Source organism: Monodelphis domestica, chromosome 7, assembly GCF_027887165.1.
Source record: "Monodelphis domestica isolate mMonDom1 chromosome 7, mMonDom1.pri, whole genome shotgun sequence".
In the NCBI taxonomy this organism is placed as follows: Eukaryota; Metazoa; Chordata; class Mammalia; order Didelphimorphia; family Didelphidae; genus Monodelphis; species Monodelphis domestica.
In genome coordinates, this window is record NC_077233.1 from 243623820 (window position 1) to 243650887 (window position 27068).

Here is a 27068-nt window from a genome sequence, read left to right on the forward strand (position 1 = left end):
TTTTGTTTCTAAAGCCAAGGGGTTTTGTGTTTTATTGCTCCTGACAAGGTCCCTAAGTGGGTAGTTATCATCTCTCATTCATATAGGAAGGATTTTTATTTTACTGCTCTTCTGCTTCCTTTTGTATTGGTGAGTTCATGTCATTCACATTCAGGGTTATGTTTACTAATTGTATATTGCCCTCCATCTGGTTTTCCTTTTAGTTCCTGCTCTATTCTCTTTCAGGTTGTTCCTTCTCACCAGTATTTTGCTTTTAATCACCTTCTCTCTCAATCCCCCCTCACTTCATTTACCTCCCTCTTCTGTTGTCTTATTCCCCTTTACTCCTCTGTAAGGTAAGATATAATTCTAGTCCCCAATGAATATATTTATTTTTCCCTCTCTGAGTCAGTTACAATAAAAGAAAAATTTAAGCATTGCCAGTCACTACCCTTATCCTCCCTTCTATAATGATTTTTCATTCCTCTTTATGTTATATAGTTTACCCAATTCTATCTCTCCCTTCCCTTTTCTATCAATGCAATTCTCTCTTTCACTCCTTGATTTTTATATATTACATCATACATATTTCATATCATACATATATTTTCATATCATCATATTTATATATGCATATCATCATATATCATCAGATACACCAAATAATCATAATTAACTTAGTTCCTCACCCTCTTTTAAAATATTCTTTCTATTTTCTCTACTTAATAGTAGAAGTTGAGATTTGAAAGATGTTTCAAACAGGGAATCAATAGGCCTTAGCAACAGATTTGCTTTGGGGGAGTACAAGATACTTCAGATTCCAGAGAATTTAGGATTGTTTGTGAGAAAGATAATTAGCTTTGTTTTGAACATGTTGAATTTCAAATGTCTACTAGACATACAATTTAAGATGCCTGAAAGGAAGTTGGACATCTGAAACTGAAAATCAACAGAAAAGTAGGTACAGGACACATAGATCTGTGAGTTATCAACATAGAGATGGGAATTAATTACATAGGAGCTAATAAGATCATGTGAAATATTCTAGAAGGTGAAAAAGAAAAGAGTCCAAGAGAAATACCTGTGAGATACTTATAGTTAAAAGACATAATTTGGTTCAAGATTCAGCAAAACTGTTTACAGAGTGGTCATGTAGATAGGAGAAGAAAAGGAGAGAGTGATGCTTCAAAAAATAGAATAGAAGGAATATCCAGGGGGAAAAGATGCTAATCAACAATGTCAAAGAATGCAGAGACATCACAAAGAAAGAGGATTGAGCAAATTTTGTTAAATTTAGCAATTAAGAAACCATTGGAAACTTTGGAGAAAGCACATTTGGTAAAAATGAAGTTACTATGCAGATAATAAAGGGATAAGAGGATAAGAAGAGAGTGAGAAAAGAGAATGTTCTTGAATTACTCATGGTACTGTGGTCAATCTGACTTTGGGAGGTAATGCCCAGGAATGCATGTGATCAACCAGAGTCATTTAAAATGGATAGGTTTTGAGAATAGACTAAATAATTCACTGTTTGTAGATCATCCAAATAGTAAACTGGATGAATCTGAGGAAAATCATCAGGAGTTGGTCACAGGGTGATCTTTGATTTGGTCACAATTAACAAAAAAAGTGTTACTCTTAGGACTAAGACACTAAAAGGCTTCAAAGGAAGAAATTATTCACAGTGATAAAAGCATAGATCCTTGCAGTATTTGAGTAGTAATACTATATTTATGCTAAACATATTTTGTATTCTTTTACTTATATCATTATCTATATATAGCACACAGAATGTGTCCACCAATATATTTCTCAAGGACTAATTATAGTAAGTATAGTAAGTAAGTAAATATACCTTAAATATAGGTAGATTGATTTATAGGTATCTATTTGTGTGTATGTATATAATATTTATTTCACATTTTATTTCTCATTTATTGTCTATGATAGAGGATCAGAGTATTTTTCATTAGTAAGGTTAAATACTTATTTGTGTGATGATTCCTTAAACTAGGGATTCAGAGCTTTTTGGTCTTAGGATCCCTTTATACTGTTGAAAATTTTTGCAGACTGTGTGTTCCCTTACATCTTATTTTCTGACAGTTTATCCTTCTCTTCCTCTCCTTTTTACTTTTTTCCTGTCCATAATTGGAGATCATAACTATGAATATGAATGAAATGAACTCACTCATTAAACAAAATAAGATGGCAGAGTGGATTAAAAGTCAGAATCCCCTAATATACTGTCTACAAGAAATAAATTTAAAGCAGGGAGATGCATAGAGTAATGGTAAATGATTGGAGCAGAATCTTTTATTCTTCATCTAAAATTTAAAATGCAGGAGTAGCAATTATGATCTTTGATAAAGAAAAAGTGAATATTAATCTAATTAAAAGAGAAGGAAGGAAATACATCATGATAAAAGATACCATAGATAATGAAATAATATCAGTATTAAACATATGTGTACCAAATGGCATAAAATCTCAATTCCTAAGAAAGTTGCATGAGTTGTAGGGGGTAACAGATAATAAATCTGTATTAAAAGTAAATATTAACCTTCCTCTCTCAGAATGAGATGAATCAAACCAAAAATAAACAAGAAAGTATGTGAATGGAAAATTAGATAAGTTTAATTAGATAGATCTGTGAAGAAAACTGATTGGGAATAGAAAGGAATTTTTTTTTCAGCAGTACATGACACCTTCACAGAAATCTATTATATTATAGGACATAAAATGCTCACAACCAAATACAGAAAGGCAAAATATTAAATGAATGTTTTTGAAGTTATAATGCTATATATATTACACTCAATAAAAGGCTGCAAAAAAGAATAAAAAATTATTTGGAAGCAAAATTTATTGCAGACTGTCCCAAGAATTTTGATTTATGAGGCTTAATTCTAATGATATTTACCTTGGTAGAAAAAAAAATAAAATATCTGCATTATGATGAGAATACCATTAAACTTAAAAGACCATTAAAGGGACTTTGTGGACTCTATAGTTCACAAGACTACACTTTCATAAATCTGCCCTATACAAGTACAGATTTCAATAAAATTTGATTATATAATTAAATTTCAGCTAGCTGCCTGAGGTACATAAGTGTTAAGTGACTTTCCCAAAATTATACAGCTTGCAGCAATTAGCACTTAACACTAGGCCTTCTTGACATGAAGGCCAACACTATACCTTATCTCAAGATTGTACTCTGAGTATTATCTTTCATTGCACATCTGAATTTCTTACAATTTAAAGTTTTAAATCCTGTTCATTGCTCATTTTTTTTTCTTTTGAAACATAAGAATTCTAGTATATGGACTAAAAGATAGGAATGTTGTGGAGAAAAGGTAGGTGCAATATCAACTGTTCTTATTTTCCATATTGTAGAAATAAATAACAAATAGAAAGAGTATGATAAAAAAATTAAGTAATGTGAATATACATTGTCTTATTTTTTGAAACACAGATTTAATTCCTTTCATTACTTTTTTCCTATGAGAAACTGATATTCAATAGCTTCATGGTAAGAAATAAGGAACAACTATTTTTAGAGCTAAGGAAGATATCAAGTAAAATTTTTGTACTAACAGCCTTAATGCTTAACAAGACATAGTAAATGACTAGCTTAAATGGATTCTACACTTTTGCTTATATTCTACCTTAAAATTTCATTGATTCATGACGCATATAATATGCCAGTGCTAACAATTACCAGTCAATCAATCAAGAAATCTAACTTGTTATGTGTCAGGCAATATTCTAAACACTGATGATAAAAAGAAAAACAAACAAAACTAAACAAAATACTACTCTCAGACAATTTTTACTTTAACCAGTTTGAATTGACTAATTATTTAGATATTTTTTTACCAAATATTTAAAATATATTTTATATACTTGTTCTCATTTGACCTTCATAACCACTCTTTGAGGTAAGCATTTCTGATATTATTAACTTTTTACAGAAAATTTTACAGAAAAAGAAATTGAGGTTTAGATTGTGACATGATTGTGGTCATAAAACATGAAAAGTGCAATTCAAATCCAGATCTTTCCTGCCTCCATATCCGACCCTTCTCCATATCATCTATCTACATAATTTAACTACCATTGCAATTCATAGTTCCTGATCTCCCAAAACAATTTCTATACAGACTGGATTCAGTATTGGAAAGAAACCCCTTGAAATCAATAGCATTTTGTATCAAATGAAGACTCATTTTGCCTTATCTACAGTTTTCTCTTGAAACCTGAGAAAAAAAAATATCTTCTATGTCACTATCATTATAGGTAAAAAGAACTGCAATTTTGTCTTTTAAGGTCTAAAAGTAAAAATGAATATCAAATGCAGAATATCCTTTACTGTAATGCCTAGAAGGAACACAGATAATAATTGAATAATAATTCAAAAAAGTTCATTTAAATCAAGAAACATATTCTCCTTTTCTCTAGTGAGGTTTATTTTTATCACTTGGAGTCCCAAACAGGTCTCTGGAATAAGAAGGCTATCCTGAAGAACTGGAATCATTGCCAGGAGGGGGAAATAATAATAATAATGAACATTATAATATTGTTAAGCAGCATCTTGTATTCTAGCAAGATCATATCAAAGACTGCTGATTTTTTCTTTAGATGTTTAGATTACTTAAGTACACTTTGATATATGAATGGGAAGTATAAATGAACTGATGAAAAATGAAGTAAAGATAGACAAGAAAAATATATACATAATAATTGCAAGAATGAGAACAAAAAGAATAATCCCCCAAAAATTTAAAGCTGAAAAATGAAAAAAATAAAAATATATATCAAAGATATGAGTAGACATGCCTATTAAACCATTTTGCAAAGATAAATGATCCACAAGTATATACATTTCAATTATTTTCAGAATCTCTATGTATTGATCAATTATTCTATTTTTTTTCTTTTCTATCTTAAAAATAATTTGTTTCACAAGGATAGTTTTCTTGCAAGGGGAAAGGGAAGGAATGAAAACTGGGGAAATACAGTAATGAAAAAATATGTCAATTTAAACTTATTTTAAAATATTATAGCATTACTAAGGAAAATTTTTACATATATAAAAGTTGTAATGATAAATCATAGCAATTTTTATTCCTTTTGAATTTTAGGGTTTGGTACCTTTTGACTTTCTATAGATTCATGCTAATTAATTGTCTAACTGAGTTTTATGTTTAATAAAACTGTTTCTTAAATGAAGACCTTCAGTATTCCTTGATAATCTCAATATTAAAATAAATTATTTTTGAATTAAGTATTTAGGGACATGTAATAATTTAATACAATATTATACTTTTGGAAATAATATAAGAATATAAAGAACAGGCTTCAGTCTAAAGGATTTCATGCAAAAGATGATTAAAAATAGTTTAGATAAGGGGGGGGATTTCTCCACATGTAAAAAAAAATTATCACTTGTGGTATCTAGTTTACCAATAAATAAAACAATCATATGAAGAACAGAAAGGATCTTAGAGATGATCTAAGTGAACACATTTAGAGTGATCCCTCACCTAATGGAAGAATTCCAGAGGCACCTGTGATAGGTGAAAATCTGCGAAGTAGCAGCCTTATATATAGCAAGAGACGACTGTTGTACATAAAGCATACTTTATGGTAGATTAATTTATTTCCATAACAAATATTCATGAAACATGAATGGTGAAAAGGAATATGCCAAAAGACCTTTGTCTAAATGACCTTGTAAGATTTTAAATATATAATTAACATCTGTGGAAACAAATAAAAAGTTTGTCTAATGAAGAGAATGAGAATCCCTGACTCTTTTAAAGTTAAAACCCCATGTATTCAAATTAATGAGTATTTAGTCAAGGAAAGTGATTAATATGGGTTAATGATCAATTATTGATTAATAAAAGTATAATTTTATGACAAGGAATTCTATCAACCTCCAGAGAAAGAACTGTTGGAATCATCTTTCACATCAGTGTACCTTTGATTTTATTTTGGGATTTTGGTTATATATGAGTGTACTCTTACAACAATGAAAAATATGGAAGTGTTTTACCTGACAATAAAAATGAAAAAAAATCAATAAAATTATAATAACTATATTTTATAAGAATATTAAGCAAAATGAATGCAATATATTTATGTTTTTTCTTTAACTTTCTATAAGCCAACATTTTTCAATAGGAAATATCTCACTAATGAAAGGGCTTGAGTTATGTACTCTAAGCAGAAGATATGTTCATTTTAATTAAAAGGCCTACAAACTATGTAAAGCATATCTGAAGTATGGTGGCCTTGGATGACTATGAGATTGTGACCCAATATATCAGTTTAAGGACTGCCCTACACAATGAGGACTCAATAAAAGATAGAGACACCTCCTAAAGAAAATTTCCCTACCCCTGGACAAAAAATTTATAACCCTCCCATTGTTAGAACAATATCATGATGTAATATGATTGAGGGGTGGAGTATATAAAAGGTGTGAAAATGTATTCAATTGTCTTAGATGAGAGAATGCTTAATGACCCAACTTTGATGAGAAACATCAGTCTCTTTCAATAAACTTGTGGTTGGCTTGGAATTTGCCTCTTTGTTTCTTTCAGATTGACTGAAAAATATTCATCATATTAGTCTGAGGTGTTCATAAGAAGAAGGACATCTTCCCACCCATAATAATAGCTTCCATTTTCCTTCATTTCAAAAATGTGTTTTATTTTTAACCAATTCAATGTAAAAATAGTTTTCATTATTTTTTGAAGAATTTTGATTCTTGAATTCTCTCTCCACAGTATCTCCAACATCCCCTTCCCCCACTGAGATGGTAAGGAATCTCATATAGATTTTACATGTTCAATTAGGTAAAACATATTTCTATATTAATCATTTTATGGAAGGAAACTAGAAAAAAAATAAGTAAAAAAGTTTGGTTTGGTCAAGATTCAAATTCCATCAGTTCTTTCTCCAGAAGCTGATGGCATATTTTATCATGAGTTATGTGGGATAGTTTTGGGTGATTGTATTACTGAGAATAGCTGTAATTCACAGTTGTTGCTTTTAATACAGTGTTCCTGTTAATATTTATAATGTTCTCCTAACTCTCTTGATTTTACTTTGCTTCAGTTAATGTATGTCTTTCCAGGGTTTTTAAGCATTTCTTGCTTGTCATTTCTTACATCACAATATGATTTCATTATAATTATATACTTTAACTGACTCAGTTATTCCAAAGTTTATAGATATCCTTTTATTTGCTAATTCTATGACTCCACAAAAGAACTAATTTAAATAGTTTATATATACATATATGTAAGTACATATATATATATATACATACATGTAAGTACATATATATACACATATACACATATAGGGTCTTCCCTTTTTGCTTTTCACCTCTTTGAGTTTCAAATTTAGTAATGTTATTGCCAAATCAAAGGTTATATACTGTTTTATATCCCTTTGGGCTTGTTTATGAATATGTTTTCTCCAATTCAAAAATTCTGACAGGTTCCATATTCTAATTTGTTTTTGCTATCTTTATGACTCAGTCATGTATCCACCTTGATATTATTTTGATATATGGTTTAAAATACTGGTCTCTATCAAGCTTCTATCAAACTGTTTTGCAGCTTTCTGAATAATTTTTACTAATGTTCCTGATTGAATTTCATGTCTTGGAGCATGAAAAAAGAACATGTTAGTTTTTACTATTCTTATTTTAACTCCTATTCTCATTGACAATTAGATCCTCAAAGCTTGGCTATATTTTCCACCAAGGTATTAAAGAAGATCCTTGAGTGTTCATGGATGATTATTTAATGTTATTGACTAGAGCCCTGACAATGATATTTTTCTAAATATTTTATTAGCTAAAATTAATTTTCTCAGTCCTAGCTATGTATCTTTTAGCAACATTTTATAATAAGAATAAGAAAACTTGGAATAAAATATTCACAGAAATGCCTGTGACACACTGCAAAAACTATTTTCAAAATCAAGGGAATATTGGACTCAACATAGATCCAGGTTTCAGGAAATTCTTCCACTTATGGAGTATTTAAAAATTATTTCAAATGTGATGAAATTTAATTTATCTCTCTTTGTCTCATGATGCTATCTTTGCCACTAACTTATCTGGAGAACACTATTTATTCCTATTCTAGCAATATTTTTCTCTTTTAACTTTTTCTTTCATTGTGCTATTCTAAGGAAAACATTCAGTAATGAATGCTAAGATCATATAAACAACTAAGAGTGAATTATTTGATAAGAATGTTGACAAAAAGAGAATTGAGTCCAAAACATAAATTGCCCTGTATAGACTAAACAAGGGTCCTTTATTTATCCAAATGGATGCTTTGCTTTTAGCCCTTAGCAGTCAAGATTTTTTTAGGTCATCAAAAAAGATAATAAAATACTGTATCTTTTGACTCAGATGTTTTAATTTTTGTTTTTTTTTATCCATTCAACTTCATTGTCATCCCCTTCCCCTTCTTGTTGCTTCAACTACCCTAGTAACTAACAGCTCAAGATGGCTGGTATATAGTAAGCATTTTATAGATTCCTGTTGACTTGATCTGACTTAGCACCCATTCTTTTTATCCTGTAATAATCCAACTACAATATTTAGGGAGTTTATATTCTTTCTGCTCTAGATTGCTTTCAAGACAAAAAAAAATTATACTTCTCTCAGAACTGAAATATTTCTAATTTTCTAGATAAATATTCTATGAACATTTTACATTATGCAGCAGGGAAGACATATGGGTATGAAGACCTTCAAGTCAGATTGCAAATATCTCTTTCCTAACACCACCAAAGAACTTAGCTTATTATAAATAATTAATACCTAATACCACAAACTCAATTGGGTAGGAAGGTAAGACATTCCCTACTATTCTCTTGGTCCAAAAATGGAAGATTGGGAATTCATTCATTAATAATAAGTTACTTTTATTGTTAAAATGATCTGTGATCTCACTGATGTGAACATTATTGTCAATAATACAGATTAAAATTAATTCCTTCATTTTTCTATGGGACTCTTCTCCATGTCCTCCCATAAATCCACTATATTGGGACCACTTAATATGCTAGTTGCCTTCCTTTATAAATCTTGACATATCACTAACAGTGGAATATATGATTCATGAATAAGTTATCCCTTGATCTTGCCATATAATAAACTCATCTTTTTTCCTAATTATAATTCTCACTAATGACATTATTCTGGAAATTTTTCTTAAATAATTCATCATTACCAATGTGTTTTGAATCATACAGCCATATATATGTATATATATATAAACATATGTATATCTTTGTCTCTCTGTCTCTACATATGTATATTTATATACATAATATATTCACATATACATATTCATACATACATATACATATAAATTATTCTCATGTGCTGACCATCTCAAGACTCTACATGCACAAGAATTTCTTCTAATATTTGGATTTAGCGCTGGATCTTCAATTCACATGATAATGCATTTCAATATTTGCTACATTTGTGGACACTCAAGGAAATCTTAATCCTGAAATATCATCTCAGTCTTGAACATAATATTTTAAATAATATCTTCAACACTTGGGAATCTATCCTCTGATTGGGTGTATTTTTAATTGACTCCTGTTTAAAGAGGGGATTGAGAATAACCATCTCTTCTTTCCCATCAGATTGCATTTGTCTTTATTTCTCCATTAAATTTACTTTAAACTAATTTTACTCTAAAGATTTTGTTTCATGAGATGACACTAGCCATAATTATTCATGATAATTAGCTTAATTATTTTATAAATAACGTATTCTAAAATTATTTCCCTTTCAATAAATTTTGGTCTATTGGGAAAATAAAACAAGTGTTTCCTAATATTTTAGGAACTTTTGATCTATTTATTATGGCAATTGTTTATATATAATTTTACTAATATATGAATTATTATAATCAATTTTGGCATGATTTCTGTTGTGTCTTGTCTATCTTTCATTATTAATTATATTATTACATGGATCAGGATTAAACTTTTAAATTTATTTTATTTGAAATGTTTCTCATTTTTATTTTCTTCATCTTTTACTCATCTGCTCTTTGCTTTGAAAATCAGTTTTCTGAATATATGTAGAGTTGGTTCTGAAATTACTTCATTAGTTATAATTCTTGTCCTGCTTGTGAACGTATTATGAAATTCATTTTTGTGATTTTTAAAAAATGTTTGCCATATCCAGTCTGATTATTTTCTTGAAGAAAGTATTGATATAAAGGTGTGAGGTTTTTAGTTAACTACAATTATTTATCTCCTTTCTTTCTGACTTTTGTATCCCAATATATTTCTCTTAATCCAAAGTTCTTTCTGCTATGTTACTGAATTCACTGAGAATCTAAATATACTTTGACTTAATTTGGATAGTCTTATTTAGATATTCATAGATTTTTTTCTACTTCTTATTCTTAAGCATCTGATAGTGATGCATAAATTCTTCATATTTTAATTATTGTTATTTTGCCAATATTATTTTTAATTTCCATGAAATAATATTTTTTGACTTTCACTGTGTGTTAAAACTAACTTCTTAAATTCCTTTTCCTTTTTTATTTCTCCTATTGTTAAGGTCCGGGATTTCACCCACCACCAAGGGAGACCACAGGCAATGCAATCAGGCAAGGAAAAGGCCCTTTATTGTGGAACAGATACACGCATCAGTGGGAACCTCTGCCATCAGAGTTCCCCTTTCCCTCCTGAGGATTCAGTCTTAAATACTTTTCAGCATGAATAGTCCCCCTCCCTTCCTCCTTCCAGTCTGTTATCTGTTGCATGCCCTTGTTGGAAAGTTGCTTTTTGCACCTGGGGTCTTGGTGATGAAGTTTATCGGGCACCTTGGATAGGTCCCAGCAAAAGGTCCAAAGCTTATCTGTCTGTAGCGAGGCCTTGGCCAGGTTTGAAGTTTATCTGTCTGTAGCGGAGCCTTGGCATTTTTCCTGGCTGAATTTCTCAAGGCAATTTTCAAATTAGATCTCCTTCATTTCCAACTCATTTTTCTCTTAGGGGGGCAGAACGGGTGCCTGCCCATTTGCAGTTCTCAGTCAGGGGCTCTATAATGGCTAGGGGTTGGTACTGTTGTCGAAGGGCCAATACCTGAATGGCATCCAACTGGTTTAATCTTCCAAGGCTAGGTGATTTCCTGCTCTGGCCTCCCTCACTGTAAGTTGTTCTTTCACTTAGTTCAAATTTCTTTCTTCTGCATCCTTGTCATTTAGAGTGAAAAAGTCAAGAATTATATAACTCATCTCCTTCAGCATGATCATTCATTCATCATTAGGTAACAGTCTCACATTTGAATAACAATGAGTTTGTTTAAGTTCAGGCTTGTAGGAAGCCTGGAAAATTAATAGTTTATAATGCATTTAGTCCCAATTTCCATCATTGTTCCTGAAGAAACAAAAAGAAATGACATGAGAAAAAGCACTATTTTACAGTTTTCAATTTTCTTTTATCATTTGCAATAGGACAAATAATTCACCTATCTACTGATGATAAGCTTTAATACAGTTAACTAAATCAAATCACGGAAAACAGAATCTTTCTTTTGCTAGGGTTATATATACTTAAGCTTCCTTTCAGTATGATATAACTTGATAAGGATTATAATCTATGGGCACAGATTTAGAATCCAGGATATCTTCATGGCTTTTTCAGGAAGAAGTATTAGAGTAGGACTTTGAGTACTAAAGAATACCATTTTTATTTTTAAATGATCATTCATTTAAAAGAAATATTTAACACCATTAAAAGCACTACATGATTTCTAAAAGTGTTTTAGAATTTCTATAGTAGAATTCATGCTGGATTGATATTGCAGAATGGTTCCCTTTGTAAGTTGAGAAGACCAAACCATATCTCTTAAGGAGACAAAAAATCTCCCTCTTCCTGTACAGAGAAGTGCCCCTTCAAACTAGGCTACTAAGCAGAGAATGAGATTGGAACTCTTGATGTACAGGTATGACATGAAAGTTTCCAGCATCTTTCAAAACCCCTAATTAAGAAGAGAAAAGCCCTCTCTCCACCCCAGTAGAAATGCTTCATCATTACTATATAGCAACTGAAATAGTTGTCCTACCTAGGTCATCTTGAGCTTCAGTTTCAGAATGCATTTTTTGTGCTCATATTTTTTTTTATTGGGTGGAGGTGACAGAACCCTTATCCTGAGACAAATGTGTACAGGATTGGAGAAAATATTGTGAGTTTGAGAGGTTTGGAGATGCAGAGTCCTGAATATTTCTTAACTATATTTCAGGTTACTAAGTAAATACTCTAGCACTGTTGTGGATGATTAGAAGTCATAGGATGAAGTCTGTAAGATTAGTTTTTTTTTTAAAAAATTAAACAGATTTAGTTGAAACCCAAACAATGGGGAACTTCCAAATAGTGTATTAACTGGAATCACACCCTGAAATTCTGTATGGGTCTTCACACATCCAATTAATAATTCCTCCCAGAACTTTCCCTATTAAAAGAAGAGTTAGACTTCTTTTCTCACACTATTTGTCTGGTTACACCTCCGATCCCAGTGCCCCAGGGGAAAAATACCCTATATTTTAGTTTTATCTTGACTCTAGTATCTTCCTCATATAGTGCAGTGGAAAGGAATTCTATTATATGAATCACATATGGGAGAGGTATTTTTTACATGCAAGATCAATAATTAATACAACCTATCACAACTGCACATTAATAAAAATTTAAGTAGCAGCAATAACTATTGTTATATGCTTTTGTTAGATTGAGATTGAAATATCAAAACAAGAGATGGTTTGCAGGTCTGCTTAGTAGGTATTTCATATTTCGCCTTGCTTTGGACTGTTCTCTCAAAAATGTCAGGTCATATATTGGGCTCATCTTCCAGTAAGGGTTCATCTCCCGAAGCAAAAAGTTTTCCCTTTGCTACCACTAACCTCCAATCAATGGTAGATTCACAGGGTAGTAATCAAGAGTATACCATCTTGGCACTCATCATTCACTTATTCATACTGAGGTAAAACAGAAAATTTACTCAGAAGTCCTAAGACCCAGACTCAATTTATTTCCTCCTCTAATTAAATGTAAAATAATATACCATCTGTCTTTAATGAAGGATAATTTGTTTTCTGCTCCATCCTGGGAAATGTTTTGTAGTTCTGAAAATATCTGCACTAAAAAGAGGAGAGAGACTGAAAACTTCTTACTCCCTCTGTAAAAACTTCCTGAGGTAATTGTTCTTCCTCCTCAGTCATGATAAGATCACTTGTCTTTAAAGTAACTTAAGTTCTTCAACAATGATTCATACATGACTGGTTGAAAGTAGTCAGAGGTTTCATCATCCTACAAATACCCAAGTGCTTAGATCACACATCTTTCTTGCTGGAAGCAGGCAGTCCAGCTCTGTAAATTCCTTTTTATAAACAACTATATGTATGCAGAATAAATAAAAATAACTTTGTAGATAGTAAAATAGATTTTCTAATATGTATGCATCTATATATGCATAAATGAAATACACATTTTTTTCAAACTTGTGAACAGTTATAGGCATATATACGTATGTGTGTTATATATATGAATATAAATATATACATATAATTTCTATTTCAAAATTAAAATTGAAGAACATGAAACTACTGTGAGGACTTTTTCCCTCCCTTTCTAACCACTTTAATTTCCAAATTTTATTGAAGAAATGGATTTAAGCTTTGATCACTCCTTTGCTCTTCCCACTCCACTCATCTTGCTTATCTAAGCAATTATAGCTTGTTCACATAGGAACCACTGAGCTATAGATTATCCCTATATGTCTAGATTGGACAATTAAATATACTATTTTACAAAGAAAATAAATACTCTTTAAGCAAAAAATGAGGAGGGATATCAAACTGTGTACATCTTTCATATTAATCAAAAGCTGAAAAAGGTGCTTCAGTAGGTAGTAGAGACTAAGGAAAAGAATTTCCATGACATATTGATTATTTTTCAGAATATTTATTCTGAAATTACCTGAAGCTGATTTAACTTTGAATCTCCTGACTGGAATAATAGACAACTCCAAAGTTTCTATCATTGGCTATTTGATGTTAATTCCTCATTATGACTAAAACTTCTAAGCACAACAGCTCAGATGAAGATAATTCTAGCTTGGATTCCATAAGATTTTCAAAGCTCTAGATTATTGTGCTATTATTTGAATTTTGAAAATAAAAGTATTCTTGTCATTTATCCAGTTTATTACAAATGTTGTGGACTTTTCCTAGCAAGAAAAGCTAGACAATCACTTCCAGTACAAAGAGCCAATTAAAAGTCACAAGATTTATTAATTTCTTGATTTTCAGAGATGTGATCATAAATTTTTGTCTAGACATTTTTCTGATTCATAGCTTTAAAGGACTATTGAGAATGATATATGCAATCAGATTAATAGTATGTCTTTTCCTCAAATATCTCCAATTCAAAAACTGCAGAAAATAAATTTATATTCCATATATAATATAACTAAAATTAAATCTATAAGGCAATATAAAAACACAACATATACTTTAAATAAATGAAGGGATATCAGAAAATATAACTACAATTTTAAAGGGGATTGACCCTTATTTATTTTTATATTGGTATGGGTATAAACAATATCTGTGTTTTGAGTGGACAGATGATTGTTGTGACTGCTGAGAAATATGGCTTCTCAAAGCAGTCTAAAATAATTCTGGCTTAGGCCAGTTACATAAAACTCTATTTATTTTAGGAATAAAATTTTAAGGAAGGGAAAATAAAAGGAAGATAGGTAGGAAAGTATTTCTTATGTTTATATAAGGTCCCTATTCTAATAAACTCTAAATATAACCACCCAACCAATTTGGTCTGTGAAGGTCTGCTTCTCCTTTGGCAGAGCTAAGGCTATCCTCTCTTCCTATTCATCTAAAACCCAGAATCCTTATCTATCTATCCTAATCTAAAATATAAACTTATAAACAGAGAGGAATAAGTCAGGGTTCCCTTTCTTGCTGCTCAGATATGATTTCCAGCTGGTCAAAAATTCCACTGCCTTATCCTGTCAAATAGGTCAGACTTTCCTGCCACCTATTGGGGCAAGCACAGGTACTGCACCCAAAAATCTGCTTTTTCTCTGAACTGATAATTCACCAACATGTGATGTGAATTCACCAAGATTTTCCAAACTCTCACACCTGTTCTTTGGACAACCTTCCTTGAAGTAGGTCAGTCCAAAAGGAGAATTGTTGGTCCAACTGTCTTTCTCAAAGCTCCTTAGGAAAATTATCTCCAATTAATCATCTCTGAGATTCCATTCAGATTTAAAGAAACCTCAGTTTAGTCATCTATCTTATCTCTCTTATGTATCTATCAATAAATTTTGCTAATTAACCCTATTTCCTAATAAATTCTTAATTAATTAGCAAATATTTTCCCATGTTACTTACAGCCCTTTATCCATTCTCTTATCCCTCTTTTCTTCTTTCTACCTCCAATTTTCTCAATTTTGTATATAGACAGGATAAATATTTCCGGGCTTATTTTTTAGTATCCAGCAGTGGTAGTGCTATCCAGAGTCTCCACTGAAGCCTTAAACATTCATCCTGGACAAAAGATAATAACTCCTTATTCTTCTTTGTCAATGAAAGGAAAGAAAGAGAAATGGCAGATCAATGGAAGGCTCAAGAAATGAAACACATAAAAACACATATAAGTGACATAAGAAATGGTACTGTAAATTCAACTGAAATCAGTCCTCAAAAAGCATGAGGTGAGGTCTTGGCAGGAACAGTATTGCATACTGGAACAAAATTATCTATGTATCAACCAATGCAAAATGAGGAATGATTTCTATCATGTTATCAGAGAAAGGGAATATAAACTGTATTTATTACTTCCCCATAATGGCATTTCACTTGGGGTAAGAGAGTTAATTGATGTCTAGGTGGTTTATTGATAATTTCAAAGTTCTACAGTTGGCCTCAGGTCCTGATGTAAAAGGAAAAGGAGATGAATAAGGGAAAAGAGGAACAAAAGGAGGAAAACAAAAACAACATGAAGTAAAAGTAGAAGGAAGGAAAGAAGGACCAAAGGAAACTCATGGAAACCATCAGAATATCAGCAGAATGAAAAGAATCATTTCAACTGTTGATCAAACTGTCTTACATGGTGATAATCCTATATGAAAAGGAATGGTTTATACATTCTTAACCTGTCCTATGAGCTATATACTATTATTTTCATTACTAAAAGGGAAGAATGGTGATCTTCTTCCCTTTCTTTTTCTCTCTTAAGAAAATCTATATTTATGTTTTTTACTTTCTTTCCCCTGCTTCCATAAGACACTGCTATGTTGTTAGAAAGATAAGCTAGGTTTGGAAGTTTTTTTTTTCCCCCTGTTTCCTTTCTAGCATAAGCTGTTAAACTGATGACAAAGCTTCTTGGCCAAAAAAAGAACCAAGTCATCTATGCATTAATTCATCTGCAGATAGTGATAAGGACAAAAGGTCAAATTCTTCTATCCAAAGCCAAAGACATAATTTGCCTAATAATAAATATACTGGAGTCTAGAGTTTTAAAAGCAAAAGTGCGGAATTGGTGTTAGCTTTGACAAGTTTGAAAAAATATTTGAGAATGAATACAGAAGAAAAAATAGTCCTACTTTCTATTTGCTAAATTAAAGTAAGACAGAAACAATCTACTTTATATTTGTGTATTCATTTGAGGGTCAGGGCAAATGGAGGGATTTTATTTTTTACTTTCTTGCATTAGATTTAGAAACTTGGAACAAACTACTTTGTTAATCTTCTTACATGAAGGATGAGGGCTACTAAAGATTCAAGGATATTTCATCAGTGCAAAAATGTACAGGTACAAATATAAAAAGCAGCTAACTATATGCAATTATTATAACTCTACCTCAGAAGCCTAGTGAAGCTATCAGTGTCTGAGATCACTTGCCTTTGGTTATTAGAAATAAAGATAAGCATTTATTAAGTTAAGAAAGATAAAAATGAATATTTACATTTAAATATTTTAATTAAGAATAACATAGAAATAAGCAATAGCATGAAAATATATGCCTAAATTTTAAATGGATAAAAGATAATTTTTCATAGATGTGGTGTGAAGGGACTGAGATATTATCTATTCTAATCACCCACATTTTTTAAGATGAAGTAATTCATAGTCAAGTAAAATAAGGTAGCTACATAAGGAAAGTTTGGTGAAATTCAAACATAGGAGGTGGTAAAAAATGTATAAATTCTATCTTATGTTTGGAGTAGCTTGTCTTGTGGGTACCTCACAGTTTTAAATATCCATTTCCTTAGAAGATATGAGTTATCTTCTGTGCCCAGTTTAGACAATGGGTTGTTTGCTTTACAGAGGCTGGTAGGACTAGGATACTGTTAAACAGTAAAAAAAAAATTTTTCAGTGGTCTTAAATTGACAAGGTCTTCTGCTTAAAAAGAGTGAAAAGGGGGATAATACTTAGTTCAAGACTAAGACTAAAACTAATTCCTTCTCTTGGCTCCCTAAGACCATTTTTAGGTGTATAAATGGCATGGCAACCCTTGCACTAGTAAAAAAGTTGATTTCCTAGGTTCAAAAATAGTTTATTATTTTATAGAAAATCTATTGTCTGATCTTTGTAGCTATTATCACCATACATCCATTGAAGCCTTACTGCATTTCATATGATGGATTTCACAATTATTTTGTATCTTGTCTAATACCCATATTTAATTAATTAAATCTACATTCCTTGTTCACACCTAGTTCATAAATGATTTGGGTGGGGATAATTGTTTGATTCAATAGAGGTGATATTATCAAAAGGGGTGTAAAGGATAAGTGATATAGGCCACTACCTTAAAAAGTTCCTTTCATTATTAATATTCCTTATAAAAACACAATATAACAAGAGATTTCAATAATTTACAAAAATATAACTTTAAGTATCTTTAAATGATAAGTTCATTTTCCTCCTTTTTACTTATGGTAGGGTTTAGCTAGTTTTTCCCACTTTGCTATTAATATGTAAGTATACATAATGTTTTTCAAGATTATAATCCTAATAGTTCTTCAATACTTTTTTTTGTGAAAAGGACTTTTATAAGAAAAAAATTAATGAGTGATTGGGCCCCCTCATTCTTTGACATGTGGCCATTAAATGATTTTGCACATTTTTGACCTAGCATAGACCTATTATTATTAGATATTACCTTGAGTGTTCCTAAAAAAAAGAGGTCTCCAAGAGTTATTGTGAATTCAATTTAGTGATGTTTTCTCTAATGTTGAAGCCTCTATGCTGTTTGTAATTTTTATTATTTTTAAAGACATTTTAATACTTGTCTTCATGTTTGTAAATTGTTAACTGCAGTTATTGAGTTTCAGATTAAAGTACAACTTCCCTTAAACTGATTTTCTTATCTTGTTTTAATCTCTTTTCCTATATTTCTCACTTCCATTTTATTTCAGCATTTATATTTTTGTCAATACTATTTCCTCTTTCATCCAAATGATATAATGTTATCATTAGCAGGTGATGGTCAAAATATCCATTATGTTCTATCATATCATAAAGGAAATTTTTAATGAATATTGACAGTAAGTATGGAAAATGTATCCAGAAAGCTGATTCAAATGATCATTTCCCTTTAATTTTCTGATGCATTGCATTAAAATGTCATGTCTCTGTTATTGCTAACTATCTCTAATGACCCTACTTTACTTTATACTCATTATATTGGCTCCTTAGCATGACATTTAAAACCTATTGTCAGCTATGATGCTGAATGATGAAAATGAGCCAGATGTTCAAGTTTCATGGATGGTTTCATGGGATAACACATTCATTGCATTTAAGTGGGCCAGAGTGTCAAATGGAAATTAATATGGTTCAGAGATTTCCATATCTATTTAGATTCATTTGTCAGTGAATGTATATCACTGGAATGTTTTAAAAGTACATTAGAAGATCTGACATTCAAGTGAAGCTCTTAATGTGAAATACTGGCCTAACCATGGATCAAGAAAAGGCTATCTCTTTTAATTTCTGAGTTGAGGGAAAGCTATAGATGACTAAGTCTGACACTTATCTATAACATCACTCCCCTCTTTCCTTGCCTTTGTGCTCCCTTGAGTAAGTTTATATGTGGTTGTTTTAATTGACTTTGACATAATTTCAAGATTTGTGAATTCTTTACATAAACTGCATCATTTACACTGAATTAAAAAATGTACTGTAAACAATATTTTCTGTAGTTTATATATGCAGAATCTAAGGTATGATGAGCTTACATGACTTGTCCAGAGTCATACAGTTACAGTCTCGTACATCTGCTAATAACAACCTACACAGCATCCATTAGGTAATGTTGTAGATAAAACACAGGCCTAAAGTCAGGAAGAGCTATTTCAAATATATTCCCACACACTTACTCTGTGTGGCTCAATTTCCTCAGTTGAAAAATGGAGATAATAATAATACCCTCTAAAGTTGTAATGAAGTTTAAATGAGATACCATTTGTAAAGTTCTCAGTATGTGGCCCATAGTAGGTACTTAAAAAATGCGTATTTCCTATCTCCTTTTTCCCTCTCATTTCTTCTTTTCTCCTCTTTTCCTTCTTTTTCCTTCCTTCCTCCCTACTTCTTTTGCTTCATTCCTTTCTTCTTCCTTCCTCCTTTTCTTCTTTCCTTCCTGTACCTTACCCCTGACAGACTTCAGTCTCTTTTTATCATAGGTACTGTTTTTCAAAAAGATAGTACTGATTTAAAGATCACTCAAATTTGTTGAATTTAATGTCTTTGACAATTATTAAGTAATATGTATGTCAAAAAAGTTGCTCTTTAGACTTTAAGGATCCAATTTTTATGTTTATCTTTATCACATAATCTCTGAACTTTAAACATCAAATAGATTCCTGATATATTAGTATTTCTAAGAATAAATTAATTTGATAATAAACTTAGAGCTGGATTTGGCCTTGGAAATTAAATAGTCCAGAGATATTCAACAAAAAGAAACAAATCTTTATGGACCTCATACTGCCCTAGAAAATTAAAAATGAATATTATATTGCCTTTTATTTATCCAATTACATTTCAATCTGATTCCAGGCCACATTCTTCATGGGTTCATGGGTCAAGTTTTAACATCTGCTTCTAGTCTAATATGTTCATTTTATAGATAAGAATATGAAGTTAAAGGAAGATAGATGAAGTTGCCCAAGGTCATATAGTTATTAAACATTAGAGGTGGGATTTGAACTTCAAACCCTTTGCCTCCAGAGTAATTTCTCATCCCACGATAATTAATCTATTTTAAAAACAACAACAGCAACAACATATATACATGAATCCTTTAACATGCATCTCTTTGAAATGAGCTTGTTATTTCATATATAAATAGACTTCCTACTGAGCAAATTTGCTTTACTCATGAAAATGGGCACCTGTTCTACAAGTAATAGTCTTAAAGATTAGCCTGGGACACAAAAAAAGGTTGAGTTGAGATTTGTCCAGGATAACAAAGCCACTATATTTCAAAGATAGGAGCTGAACTTACTCTGATGGCACCTCTATATCCTCCGATATAAGAATAACTATTTGAAAGCATTCATCTTAGGTTGAGAGAAACTATATAATTGAGTTTTTTGAGTTTGGTTGAATATTGTTTTTTTTTATCAGCACTTTTTAAATTTGAGTGGGTTTTCTTCTTTAATTAAAAAAAAGTTTACTTTCTATGAGGGGCCTGTGTGTAGTCATTATCACATTTATCTGGAAGAGTTAATAAACACCACACTCATGCTGTGTTTGTTTTGAATAGGTAGAATGAAACCTATCAGGCCAACAAAAAAAGTAGGGTTATCAAAGACTCCAAAATACCACTTGCTTTCACTTTATGGATACTTTAGTGACCACTGAGCTGGATAGTGGAAAGTCATTTCAAATGACTAGTTGCTCTGTTATCAGCAAAGAACACATGTGACATTTCTACTGATGAGAGACCCTAGTAATTCATGCTGTTTCCTTTTTTCCTCCAGAAATGGATTTAACCATGACCTTTTTCTGGTATAGTTTTAGTAACCTCTGATCAGTATAGAAATGCCTGAGAGCAAGGGCTAGAATTTTTATTGCTTAGGGGCAATGGACCAACATCCAAGCTGTCATGTGAGGAAATGGATTTTAGTGAAAGCCATTGGGCATTAACCTAGGATGGATTAACAAGTATAATAAATGAAATAAATGAAAAACATGAAGGCATGAATAAGTATATTATGAGAGGGAATATTTTGCTTCTAAAAATTTTAATACTTCTCTCTAAATTGCTAAAGGTCTATAACACTTTGCAATTCTGCAGCTGAACACTGGTTGACAATTTTTGAGAGCTTTTAGAAGGATTTTCCTGAGGGAAGCAATGATGAAAAACACATGTTTTAAAGATTAATGCCATCCTTAAATTCGTTAAAAACAAATGGAATAAAATGGATTTTTTGGGATTTAAATTTGTTCTGAAAGCCATTTTTAGCAATTTATGATAAGAAAAAGATGAGAAATGGCCATTTAAATATGAGAATAATGCATTATTTTAACATGTGCATAAATTATGAAAAAAATCTAGGATTATTACTTTGTCAGCTGGGATAATAAAGCTTTGTCTAGTTTGGTTAACATGGATGCATTCTGAGGGAGAGGATTTTTAGCCAGATAGGAAAAAAAATGGAGGACTCTACATTCCCTAAAATGTTAATGGAGGTCCTATGACTAGTCACCAATATGTTCAAAATGGATGAGATTTAGTCATTCACACTTTTAGACTTTGCTCTTTTGCTTTTTGATTAATCTCTTTTCTTTCCTACAACTCTTATCTGAACTGCCCAGTGGGGATGCCATGAATTGCACCAGAGAGAAAGAAAATCAAATCTTTTTCTTGCTACTTCTCTTTTACTGCAGCTCTGAAAAATTATTCTGGTGGCATTTGGATCTCTTCTGTACTGATTGTCTTCAGTTTCAGGTACTAGAGGGGATTCTTATAGACTTGGGAATCTGAACTCCCATGACCTTGGAGAAAAGACTTCAGGCAACAGTGCAGCCAATCATCACATTATGGAAGCCCACAGTTGCCAGAGTGCCTGAGACTTGGCATAAAGGATAAAATTTGGAATTATGACTGTGCTCTCTGGGAACTGAGCTAAGTTTTGAACCTGATCTTTTTATCCACTCCAGGGTTTAAGGAAATTCAGATGAGGAAGGAAATCATGCTTCCCATATGCTACAAAAATGTTTCGGTATTTGTAATTCTATCTTTTTGAAGTAATTCTTCCTTTCTAAAAGTTTTTGTATTACAACTTCTTTGAAAATATGTTCTTGAGGTGAATACAGTGGTATTTGACTTCAACCTGGAAATAATATCAATTCCAGACAAAGTAAAATTATTTGTTAAATTGAACAACATATGAACATTTGAAGTACTTATGATATTGTCCACATAACAAGAAAATACAATTAAATATTAGGAAAGCACAGATTGGAATATATACTCTTTTTAAATGTTCATCATTTAAATTTTGTTTCAAATTTTATCTCATCAGTTTTCTTTTTACTCTTGGTATTGTTTTTCAGTTTTTCAAATGATTCAATTAATGACATTGTGGAGAGTTTATATTCAGAATTTCCATAGAAGGATAATTAACTTGGAGTATAGGGTATGTTTTTTTTAATTTATGTAAGAACATATGAACTCTAGGATAATATAAATCAGTTACAAATCATTTATTATGCTAGGCAGTTCGCCTAGTGTTTTCAAGGCACTCTCTAGATTAGAGGAATATAAAGGGGGCAAAAAGGAAATAGTCTCTGATATCAAGAAGCTTGCATTCTATAAAGGAAAATGAATATACAAAATATCTAAAAAATAAATAAAGGGTCGCAATGGAGCAAGACTTAAAAGCTGTATGGATCAGGAAGGCCATAATCATTATTATCTACTTTCCATTCCAATCAATGAAGAAAATTAATGAATAGTAATGCCAATAACAACAAAATTTCACTTTGACATTTTAAAGTCTTGGGAAATAATAAGTAAAGATAAGAAGGATGATGAAAATATCAAATATTATTTTCAAATTGTGGAGAAAATAAAAATTTAAAGCATTCTATTTAAAATTTTGGACTCCTTAAAATAAAGTTGTCTTATTTCTAGATGAAAATGCATTATTTCTCTCTAATATTTTCATGTTCATAAATGATTTTTTCACAACTTTATAATATATGTAAGAAAATATCATTATGTCCATTTTTTTCCAGATTAAGAATCTGAGGGTCAGAGGCACAAAGTACCAAATCCATCCTTATATGACTAGTATGGAAATACAATATATGCCTCAAGGATATCCTGTAAAGAACATTATGGCCAAACACATATGACCACAGAGTATTTGACCCATAGAATATTCTTAGACATAAAGACAAGGCAAAAAAATAAAAAAGAGAATAAAAACAGGGACATGGATGCAGGGGAATATTTTTCATTGAAATGTAGAGAATGATTTTTCTTTTTGTTACTTGTCAGGGTATAATAGTCTCCCTATTAGAGTGGTATGTGAAAGGATTATAGCAGTGTTTTTTAAAGTGGAGTTAAAAAATATACACTCATATGTGTGTATACATATATATATTTATATATAAAGATATAGAGATTATGTACACATACATATGTGATTGTATTTGTACAGTATATATAGATATCTACATATAAAAATGTATACATGCATACATGTATATGTCATTGAATTCACTAGAATTGATCTTTTCATCATAAACATTTTATATATTTAATAGAATTATTCTGAGGAGTCAATAGATTTCATCAAATCACCAAAGGGGGTGTACGTTGCCTTACCCCCACCTCAAAGATGGATGACATATATGTTAGAAAAATGCTTCTTTTGGGAGCCAAGATGTCTTAATATAGACAGGAACATACCTGAAATCTCTCAAATTCCCCTCCAGAAAAAACAAACAAACAAACATGGGAACAAGAGAACTAACAAAATATTGGAGTAAAATAATTTTCCAGCACAATAAAGGAAATTTCTATCACATCAGGGTGGGGGCTGGGACCAGAGCATAGTTCAGGATGCCCCAGCATTCTCTAGCAGTGCCATGAACAAGCACTGGAGATAATCACAACAGCAATAGCAGGTATTAGAACTCTCAGTCCACAGATGGTGAGGAGATCAGAAAACTTGACAGAAAGAGATTCTGTGATTTTAAGATTTCCTCCATCTTGCTCAGTCTAGCACCCAGGAATGTACACACCCACACTACACTGGCATATGCTAGCAAGTGACAAATCAGAAACAACTGACTGTCCCATGGACAGTCCTAAGCCAAGCTTCAGCCACCATTGACACATATGAGATGCAAGGAAGTGATGTAGAGAACAGCTTTGGGAGTTCTCATCACTTCCTGTGAGGAGGCTGGGTGCCAGTTCAATCCTGGAACTTGAGCATGGAGGAGCTCCCTCAAAGAGCTTCTTTGAGATGGTCACTTGGTGAGTGATAAGACTGACTCCCTTTTCTCTTGGCTCTCAGGGGAGGCCTCCTTGGCCAAGGACTTAAACTCCTGCCTTGCTCAGCTTGAGCCAGAGCAGTTTAAATTAAATCCCCCCCTCTCCTTTTTAATTTCTTCCTCCTATTGTAATTAAATTACCATAACATTCCATTCTGACTTGAGTGCTTCATTTGGGATTTAAGAAATTAAATCCCTGGTGACCAATAATTTTTACATTCAGTCTCAACCCTAAATTTACCCTTTACAATTCTGAGAAAATTCCTTGCTCATATTGCTCTTGCAATCTTCATATATGATCCCAGCAAAAGTCCCAGGCAAAAGATATACACTAAATACTGTGGTCACAGAGGATTAGGGGTCCCACTTATAATTGATAGGCAGAGGAAAGTGCCTAAGGAAACAATAGCACCTTTCAAAGGCAGAAAAGAACACTAGTATTTGTGACTCTAAAAGAATAGGAAACATAGTTCAGAGTTCAAGTTACAGTTCGATGGCTAAAAGAAATCCTAGAAGCTATGACTACAGAGGAGCAGGGGCACTCCTCACAGGTTCAGAGTGGAGAAAAGAATCTGTAAAACTCACAAAGGAGTATGTATCCTAGTCACAGTTCCAAAATACTAGTATTTGAAGCTGGGAGAGAGCAGGGAATCTGGTCAGAAATCCAGGTCAAAAAGAACTGCCAGCAAATCAGACAAAGTCTTTTCCTGGAATAAGGATGAGAGCCCACGTTGGGAGACCAGTGACCACAACTGTCCTCAGATCATAATCACCTTGGAAGGACTGAAAAGTAATGACTTGCTGACCGAACTGAAAACTACAAAAGGAAAAACTTGAAGTCTTTCACCTCAACATAAAGTTCAAGTTAAAAAAATATATAATAAAATAATATAATAAAAATAATATAATAATATATAATATAAAAATAATATAATATGAAATATATTTCTGAAAAAAATAAGCAAAGAACAATAACAACAGATAAAGAACTTATTGGAAAAAAAATTATCGTGGTGCAAGGAAGAACAAGTAACAAACTCATAAGAAGATGATGTCAAAAGAAATACAATCAAAGCCTAAAAGGAAAAAAAAAGAATGTGAAATTTACAGGAGCATAAGAATTCCTAGAAGAGCTCAGAAAAAAATTTAAAATCAAGTAAGAAAAGTAAAGGAAAAAAGGAAAATTATGTGAGAATGACAAAAATTTATGAAAAGAGAGTCCACATCTTGTTAAAAGAGTCAGAAAAATAACTGAAGAAAGTAATACCTCAAAAATTGGAATTGCCAAAATGGTAAAAGGCAGAAAACTCCATTGAAACAAATACCTTAAAAAGCATAATGAACCAAATGGAAAAAAATATAAGTAGAAAAATTAACCAAAGTAAAGATTTCTTGAAAAAGTAGAATTTTCCAGGTGGAAAGAGATGCCTAATTGCTCACTGAAGAAAATCATTAAATTAAAATTTAAAATTGAGTGGTTTAAAAATGAAAATTGAGTGGTTTCATGCTAGGAACTAAGATGGCAGAATAAGAGATTCTATGTTTACCTGATACACACATATACATACACACACACATGAAAATAAATCACCTCAAAAGAAAGGTGGAAGAACATATTTCACTGGGGTATATGGAGATAGTGGTCTAGGCATCAGATTATCTGTAAAAACTGGCAGAATTTGAAAAACTCCAACATGCTACAACTCTACCAGATGCAACTAAACTTTAGAACCAGAATGAGCCTAGCCTGAGTCTCTATGAATGGGTATAATAAGCAGAGAATGCAGGAAACCTATGACCTACCATCTCTAGGCCTGACTTTCAGTCCACTGAGTCACTTAGCTGCCCCCAGAAATCATAAACTTTTGCAGTTTGAAGCTGAGTAACTTTGTTACTTGTGACTTAGAAATTAAATTAGTTGTTCAGAGTCATAAAGCCAGTGAGAAATAGAAATAGAAATTATACCCAGATTCCTGACTGATGACATTTCTCTAGTCATCATTTTTTATATATCTCTATACCTGTACACTTTATATCTCTAATAAATTGAGTGTAATTTAATACATTTGTATATTCATATTAGAATCTCAAGGGAAATAAGGAGAATAAAAGAAAGTATAAATGAGCATTAAATAGTATTTCAAGATCTCAAAATATGTTATAAATCAATAATGACTGTTTGGTATTGATGGAAAAATAAAAATAAAAACCTGACTTCTAGGTCAGACTAAAAAATCAGGAAACAGGAATTCAACATTAGAAACTCAATTTTGACTTCTGGGTTAAGATGGCTGAAGGGTAGAAGCAGAATTTTTCCTTTCCTCACCACCAACCAAAACATACAGTACCTCAAAGGACAAAAAAAAAGTTCAGATGAACAAAGGGGTTCCATAACAGTTTCCAGCATTGAAAGGGCATGGGATTTGTGTATTTCCATGCTATAAGGGGGTAAAATAACTTCCACCAAAATGTGAGC